This window comes from Panthera leo, chromosome B4, assembly GCF_018350215.1.
Source record: "Panthera leo isolate Ple1 chromosome B4, P.leo_Ple1_pat1.1, whole genome shotgun sequence".
Lineage (NCBI taxonomy): Eukaryota > Metazoa > Chordata > Mammalia > Carnivora > Felidae > Panthera > Panthera leo.
In genome coordinates this window covers 2,543,172-2,552,043 of record NC_056685.1, presented here as the reverse complement: position 1 = coordinate 2,552,043, position 8,872 = coordinate 2,543,172, and positions in this window count along the sequence as shown.

The window sequence follows — 8,872 nt, the reverse complement described above, 5'->3', positions numbered from 1 at the left end:
AGATATTTTGTGATTCACCTGAATTAATTGCACTGCGGTTAGAGAACGCAGTTTGTGTTCTTGGGGACACCCTTGCTGTGTCTTATGTTTGTATTGTCCTGATTTTCCTCTGCTTCCTTTCTTTTTTCTCCTTTTCTGCCTTCTTTTGGATTGAGTGAATGCTTTTTAAAAAACGTGCACTGTCGTTGCTTGTTATATAATTTGCATACAAAGAGACCCACAACCTGAAGGGTCACAGTTCAATGAGCTGGAGCGAGTCCCAACATGTAAACCCTTTATTGAAAGATGAGATATTTGCAGCACGCCGAACCTTTCCACCGGCCCTTTCCAGACAGTCTGCCCTCCACCTGGACACCCTACAAGCTGATTGATTGGACCTGTTCTGGAGCTCACGACTGTTGTTTAGCACGTTTTGAGGTCCCCTGGGTTACTGAGTGATGCACCTTGTTCCTTTAAAAACAGTGTGGGGTCGCATTCCTAGTATGAACACACCGCCCTTTCTTATTCAATATTCTTTTTTTTTTTAAGTTTATTTATTTATTTTGAGAGAGAGAGAGAGTGGGCATGAGCAGGGAAGGGGCAGAGAGAGAGAGAATCTGAAGCAGACTCCAGGCTCTGAGATGTCAGCCCGGAGCCTGACGCGGGGCTTGAACCCACGAACCTCAAGATCACGACCTGAGCTGAAGTTGGATGCTTAACCGACTGAGCCACCCAGGCGCCCTGAGGTTGTTGAACTCTTAAATTTTAGCCCTTCTGTGCTGTGCTGTGGTATCTCAGGACGGTTTTAATTTTCATCTCCCTGACGACCATTAACACAGGGCATTTGCATACACACATCCACTGTTGAAATACCTCCTTTGTTTGCAACGGGCCCTGGGGAGCTGCATTGTAGGGACACTGGATTTCTGAGCGTCTGAGAGAGTTTTGCTTTGACGACGATTCAGCCACGATCGGTCCGTGATTCATTAGGGGCTGGTTTCTAGCCTCTGCTTTGCTGGCCTTTGTGAGGTGTGTCTGGAGCAGCCCTGTAACCCGAGCTGGCACAGCCCTGTAGCTGCGGCCCGGCCCTTCTCTGGGCCAGCCCCACGCCCTGGAGTCGGGATGTCTCCGTGCCCCGGCTGCGTGGCTTTTAAGAGAAAGGGTGAAAAGCACAGAGTTTTCTGCGGGGTTTTGCAGCCAGCTAGCGCGGGAGGGGGGGGCGGGGGGGAAGCGAGACTCGCGCCACCTAGCGCCTCCCCCGGGAACTGCACGCCGTCTGCGCCCCAGCCGCCAGGGCCCTGAGCTGTGTCCGCCCGCCTCTGCCCTTGATCTCCGGTTATCAATATTATTAAGGCAGCCTCCCTTAGCCAAGATATGCCAGAGCCTCAGAGCCTAGGAGAGGTGATTTTGGGGGTCTGGACTGCTCAAAACTTGTTAAATTAATTAGCACAAATTAATGGGGGTTGCTTCTTTGTGCCATCGCAATAATTTTCATAGGAAGGCTCTACTTTCGAACGGGGGCAAGATCTATACACATACGTGCAGCCGAGTGTCCTCTCGAAGGTTTAAGGGGCCCCTAGGAAGCCCTCTAGAGATCCAGCTCTCTGCAGACCCCGTCTTCCCAGTACCAAACCCCACCCAGTCCACTTGCCTCAGCAGCCCTGACCTTCAACCTCTGTCTCGTCCGCACAGCAGGCTCACCGAGCTCTGTGCACACTTCAGGCTGTCTTACCGTTGTTTACACCGGGAGCGACAGCCCTTAGAGTCCCTCCCAGATGTCTTTTGTGTGTGTGTACTTTTTCTCCATCCTATGTTTGGTTGAACTTGCGAATTGTACGTACGTTGTTCGAATGTCTAATCATCACATTGGAACATGCACCTGTCATAAGTGGGGGAACCAGCACGCCCAGAGTCACCTGTAAAAGCAAATTGGGTTTATTGAGTGAGGGTGCGAATGGGGAAGCATCTGAGTCCAGGCTTCCTCGTCGTCTTGGCAACCAGAAAGTCAGCCTGGGGTCTGACGTGGCCGCAGGGGAAGGTCCCCCGGGTAGGGGCCCGTGGTCCTCATGGGGTCCCAGTGGGTCAGGCAAGCACTCCCGTGGTCCCACAGTGACCACCTGCCCTGCTTTCCCTGTGCAGCCTCACTAAGAACAGTGAGTGGGGTCTCGATGTGGTTAGAATAGAGAAACCGTGATGAGGCTTTGAGAAATCACGCTAGAAGCAAAGGTTAGCAGGGAGTTTGTGTGTTGGGTCGAGGGGATGTGGTTGGACAGTTCAGCTACGATGGGGCAGGAGATGGTTTGGGCGACTCACAACGAGCTCTCTGGACCACACTCCAGAGTGGGCAGCAGTCATCTTCTTTCACATTTGCGATTTTCACATGAAGATTTAATACTCTGACCATAAAACTTAACGGTGCTCAGGTCTGTGGCTTGCAGCGTGTTCACGGGGAAAAGACACCTGTGCTCGTCAGCCGTCCCTCCTCTGTCCCTTAGCCTCTGGCAACCCCTCCTCTACTTTCTGTCTCCATGGGTTTGCCTGCCCAGAGACCGCATGTGGGTGCAGTTTACGAAGCACATGGCCTTGGTTTCTTTCGCTCCGCTTAACGTTCTCCGGGCTCGTCCATGCTTCCACACGTACCACTGCTTTATTCCTTCCTGTGGCTGAATAACAGTCGCGACAGACACTCGCCGTGGGCTGTGTGTCCATTTATCAGTTGAGGGGCATCTGGGTAGTTCACCCTCGCTGGCTATGTCAATAATGCCGTGGGGAGCCTGGCTGTCTCCCTCAGTCAAGCGCCCGGCTCGCCATTTGGGCTCAAGTCACAATCCCGGGGTCGTGCGACGACGGAGCGCCACACCGGGCTCCATGCTGACAGCTTGGAGTCTGCTTGGGATTCTCTCTCGCTCTCCCTCTCTCTGCCCCTCCCCTGTTCTCGCACTCTGCCTCTCTCTCAAAATGAATCAATAAGCGTCAAGAAAAAAACTGACGCTGCTATGAGAGGTCACTTAGAGTTTTTGTGTGGACGTATCTTTCCGGTTCTTACGGATACACCGTCAGGTCCGCGATAGCTGCGTCATATAGAAGCTGTGTCACTTTTTGAGGAAATGCCAAACTGTTTCGCCGAAGTTAGCCAACACTGTTATTGTCTCTCTCTCTTTTTTAAAATATAATTTATCGTCAGATTGACTGACAAACATTATGTACAGTGCGCTCTAGGTTTTGGGGGTAGATTCCCATGGCTCAGAGTTTACATACAACACCCAGCGCTTGTGCCAATAAGTGCCCGCCTCAATGATTGTCTTTTTGATTATAGCCGTTCCCGTGGGCGTAAACAGGGAATACACTGCAGGTTCTGTCTGCATTCTCCTAGTGACCAATGACAGTGAGCACCTTCTTCTGTGTGCTGGACATTTGCACGTCTTCTCTGGGGAAATGCGCTTTGAAATACTTTGTCCACTTTTTCCTGGCTTGTCTTTTTATTGTTGAATTGTAAGCACGCTTTACATATTCTGGATGTGTCTTGTATCAGATATATGATTTCAACATTTTCTCCTATCTTGTGGGTTGTATTTTCACTTTGTTGACTGTTTCTTTGGAAGCACAATCATTTAATATTGATAAAGTCTGATTTCTGTATATTTTCTTTTGTTGTGTCTTTGGTGTTCCATCTAAAAGCACCGTTTCATTCAAGATCACAGAGATGCTATCTTCTAGGAGTTTCATAGTTGAGCACTAGCATTTAGGTCTATTATCCATTTTGAGTTTGCTTTTGGGTATGGTGAAAGGCAGGGAGACAAATTAATTCTTTCACATGTGGATGTCTAGGCGTGCATTCCACAAGAAGACTATTCTTTCCTCAGTGAATGATCTGGGCACCCTTTTTGTAAATGAATTCACCATAGATGTAGGGATTTATTTCTGGACTCCTAATTGTCCCCCATTGATCTTTTTTTTTAATTTTTTTAATTATTATTTTTTTTAACGTTTATTTATTTTTGAGACAGAGAGAGACAAAGCATGAACGGGGGAGGGTCAGAGAGAGGGAGATACAGAATCTGAAACAGGCTCCAGGCTCTGAGCTGTCAGCACAGAGCCCGACGCGGGGCTGGAACTCACGGACCACGAGATCATGACCTGAGCCGAAGTCGGCTGCTTAACCGACTGAGCCACCCAGGCGCCCCTGTCCCCCATTGATCTTATACACCCATCTTATGCTGGTACCACACTGTCTCAATCACTGTAGCTTCGTAGCAAGTTGCTTTGGCTATTCTACATCCCTTGAAATAACAATCATTTTATTTTATTTATTTAAAAAATTTTTTTAACATTTTATTTATTTTTGAGAGAGACAGAGTGTGAGCAGGGGAGGGCTAGACAGAGAGGGAGACACAGAATCTGAAGCAGGTTCCAGGCTCTGAGTTGTCAGCATAGAACCCGACGCAGGGCTGGAACCCATGAACTGTGAGATCATGACCCGAGCCGAAGTCGGACGCTTAACCGACAGAGCCACCCAGGCGCCCCTAACATAATCATTTTAGAATCAGCTTGTCAACTTCCGCAAAAACAGGCAGCTAGAATTTTGATAGGTATTGCCTTGAGTCTGTAGACCAATTTAAGATGTATTATTATCTTAATAAGTCTTCCAATTAATGAACATTTCTTTCAACAATGCTTTGTAGAAAACATTTATGTAGCTTTCCCGGTGTAAATCATGTAATTCGCTGGTTAATTTATTCTGAAATATTTTATTCTTTTCAATGGTATTGTAAATAATGTGATGTTTCTTTAATTTCACTTTCATATTGTCCTTTGTTAGTGTATACACATACAACTGATTTTTATGTCAAACTAGAATCCTGCAACCTTATGGAACTCACTTATTAGCTTTAATGTGTTTTCGTGTGTGGATTCCATAGGATATCTGAGGAGAAAAATCGTGTCATCTGCCAATAGAGATAGTTTTACTTCCTTTCCAATCTTGATGACTTTTATTTTGTTTCCATCCCACCTAACTCCCCAGTATCATGTTGAATAGAAGTGATGTCAGTGGACATTCTTGTCTTGTTCCTGATCTTAAAAACATTCAACCTCTCAGTATTTTTTTAATTGCATTAGGAGATTTAATAAGAGATTTTGTCACACTCTTCTAAGGAGGCATTGGGAGTTTTTAAAATCTTGTTTAGGCTAATGTGCAACTACTAACATTAAGAACTGTTTTATTAGTATTGAGAAGAAAATAAAAGAAATCCCTAGGATTTGCAAAAAACAAAAAATTAAAATTGGTTTGTATGTATACATGTACCCACACACACAACTTTTTACAAAGAACCAAGGAGAGGATCATGGGTGATTGGAATTAAAAATGCAAGTAGTGTAGGGCTGCCTTGGTGGCTCAGTTGGTAGAGCATGTGACTCTTGATGTCAGGGTGGCGGGTTTGAGCCCCATGTTGGGTGGAGAGATTACTTAAAAATAAAATCTTTAAAAAATGATTTAAAAAAGAAATAATATAAAACAACATAGATTCAGTGGATCTGAGAATCTTTGCAAAGAGGGGCACCTGGGTGGCTCAGCCAATTGGCTAACTGACTCCTGACTTTGGCTCAAGTCATGATCCCATGGTCATGGGATCAAGCCCCGCATTGGGCAGCTCACCAAGCCCAGGCACCTGCTTGGGAATCCCTGTCTCCCTCTTTCTGCCCCTCCCCCACTTGTGCTCACACACACTCCCTCTGTCTCAAAGTAAACAAATAATACTTTACAAAAAGGAAATCTTTGCAAAGAGAGCAGAGACACTGTTGTGACAAAGTGAAACTTTTATTTTATTTTATTTTAAAAAAAATTTTTTTTCAACGTTTTTTATTTATTTTTTGGGACAGAGAGAGACAGAGCATGAACGGGGGAGGGTCAGAGAGAGAGGGAGACACAGAATCGGAAACAGGCTCCAGGCTCCGGGCCATCAGCCCAGAGCCCGACGCGGGGCTCGAACTCACGGACCGCGAGATCGTGACCTGGCTGAAGTCGGACGCTTAACCGACTGCGCCACCCAGGCGCCCCAAAGTGAAACTTTTAAATACTAAGACTGTTCACTTCTGAGTGCCATACAAGCACCTCAAACTCCGTATCTAAGGATGCTGACACCTGTAGCCATCAGGAACTGAAGGATTTGAGATTTTTTCCTCCTTGCAAGTCGACAATTTACCTGCCATCATTTCACGGATGTTGACAGGAGACATGAGATCCCGAGTCAGAGATGAAGGAAAGGTTATTATTCACAACACAGCAAGGAATAAGAACACTATTGCTTCCGCCTGCCCCCATGTCCTTAGGGGTGAAGCAAATGTGCTGAATGGATGCCCACACGTGCGGTGGGTTAAGTCACAGGAGAGGAATCCTGAGCTTGAGGAAAACAAACGCTCTGTAGCAGGAAGGAGACATTGAACACCAGTGTGGTGCCGATGTCTCCCCAGCAACAAATTACTTTTTCTTTTTTCTTTTGTTGAGAGAGAGAGAGAGTGCAAGCAGGGGAGGGACAGAGAGAGGGAGAGAGAAACTCAAGCAGGCTCTGCACTCAATGAGGATCCCAACGCAGGACCGCCCACACGACCCTGGGATCATGACCCGAGCCAAAATCCAGAGTCTGTCGCTCAACCAACTGAGCCACACAGGCACCCCGCCAGGAACACATTTCTAAGGGAATAAAAAATAGATACAAAAGTTGTGGACGATTTGGTTTGCTAGAGTTTTAAGTAATTCCAATAGGCTAGGTCATTACATGTAATAACAATAAAAAAATACATAGAGAAAAAAATTTGCAGTCTAAATTAATGAAAAGTGGGTTATGCAGATATACTTTCCAATCAGGGCTTCTTAACACATAATTTTGTCTTTGTTCAACCTCTCACTGTTAAGCATGATGTGGGCTGTGAAATTTTTGTGGCTGGTCTTTTTCAGGATGAGAGAGTTTCCTTCTATTCCCAGTTTCTTGAGTATTTTCATCATGAAAGAGTAGTGGGTTTTGTCGAATGCTTTTTCTGTCTACTGAAATAATCTTTTTTTTTCACTGACTAATTAATGTACAATAGTACCTAGCCCACTGGCCTCCTTTTCATTCAGAATTGTTCCTCTCCATCCAACCTATAAGTGTTGGGGATTCTCCAGGCTCAGTTCTAAGCCCTTTTGTTGTTCGCCTTTACACATTTACCTTTGGTGATTTAGTAAATTCTGTACCATTGAAAATATCTGCTCACCACCTCTTCCAAACTGATTTATATGTCAGCCTAAATGATTTTTCCAATCTAAATCCATGTGCCTGGTGCCTGCCTGGGCTGGGCTGTGGGCATATTAACACGAACTTGTCCAAAAACTCACTGCGGGTCCCCCTTTAGCTCTCTACCTGGTCTTCCAATCAGTTTCGTTTTATGTGGTTTCCTTCTCCACGCCGTCTCTCATACCACAAATGTGGGCATCTGGTTTTGAAATATACATCTTACTTACCATGCTCGTAAAAAAATAAATCTATGCGTCCAAGTTCAGAACGTTTCTCCAGCTCAACGGCCGCCCGCCGGCACCCTGCGGCCCTCGGTCTGTGACAAGAGGTCTCCTCTGTCCGTGCACTCCACCTGCTACTTCCTTTCTCTGGAAGACGTTTCTGCTTCCTCCGGCTTTTATTTTTATTTTGGTGGGGGGAGCATTCACAAAACCGTTCAATGCTTTGTACCTACGGAAGACCGTGTAAAAGAGCCACTAAGTAAACACAGCATCATCCATCAGTCTGAGAGCTGACAGTGAGCCAGTTGCTGACAGGTCCCGCTGTGCTGGCCTGAGGCTCCCCACCCTGTGTCCTTTAGGTGACAACTCTCCGGACATTAGTGTTCATCCTCCCCTTGATTTCTTCATGTTTTCGACACGTGTGTGTGTGCACGCACACCCCCCTCCCCAAGCCACAGATTGCCTGGTTTTCAACATGATGGAAACAGGATATACTATATGTATTCTGCGACTTGCCTTTTTGATGCAACATGCTGTATTTGAGAGGCATCGTTTTCACTTATGAAGTTGTGGTTCATGTATTTTCATGACTCCGTTCTATTCTGTTGCATGGTTTTACTGTAATTTATTTTCTCAATCTGCCATTAATGGATATGTATTGTTTCCTCCAGGATTTTGGTCTGCTTTGAACAATGCTGCTTATGAGCATTTTTGTGTGTGTCTCATAGGATTTATATCCGGGAATGCAGAATGACATTGTCTCATCAGGAGAACTGGAGGTTGATCTGTGCTGCTGGAGGACTCGGGGCGTGTGTGTGGGGGTCCGCCTGTGCCCCTGTGTGTGTGTGTGTGTGTGTGTGGTGGTGACACAGAAGACGTGCAGTTAGCAGATCATAGAAGGTCTTATGGGCCATTGGAAGGAGTCGGGTTTTTGGTGTGCGGTCACCTGACATTCGTCTACGCGGAGAACAGACCATCTCCACAGGATGGTGCGTAGAGGGAGGAAACTGACAAGAAGGCAAACCTGGAAGGTTAAAATCTAGAGGCAGATGAGAGCAGAAGGGCAATCCTCCCCGTGTCCCCGTCCCATCCCTTCACAGAAGGGAGACTCGGGTTCAACACGTACCCCGAGTGTCCTGACCTGCAGCATGGAAGGGTTATTCTGGATTTTCAAGTGGTTCTTCTTACCATAAATACAACTACAAAAATAATAATATGAATTCCTATCCACACCATCCACAGATGAGGTAGGACCTGAAAAATGTCTTTAAAATGTACATACAATGTTTATGGAGAAAGTCCCAAGAAAAACTTGAAGTTGTTGTCTCTGGTTTGTCAACTGCTCTTTCGACTTAAGATATTTAATGAGAGTTTCTCACATCATTAATCAGGATTATAAAA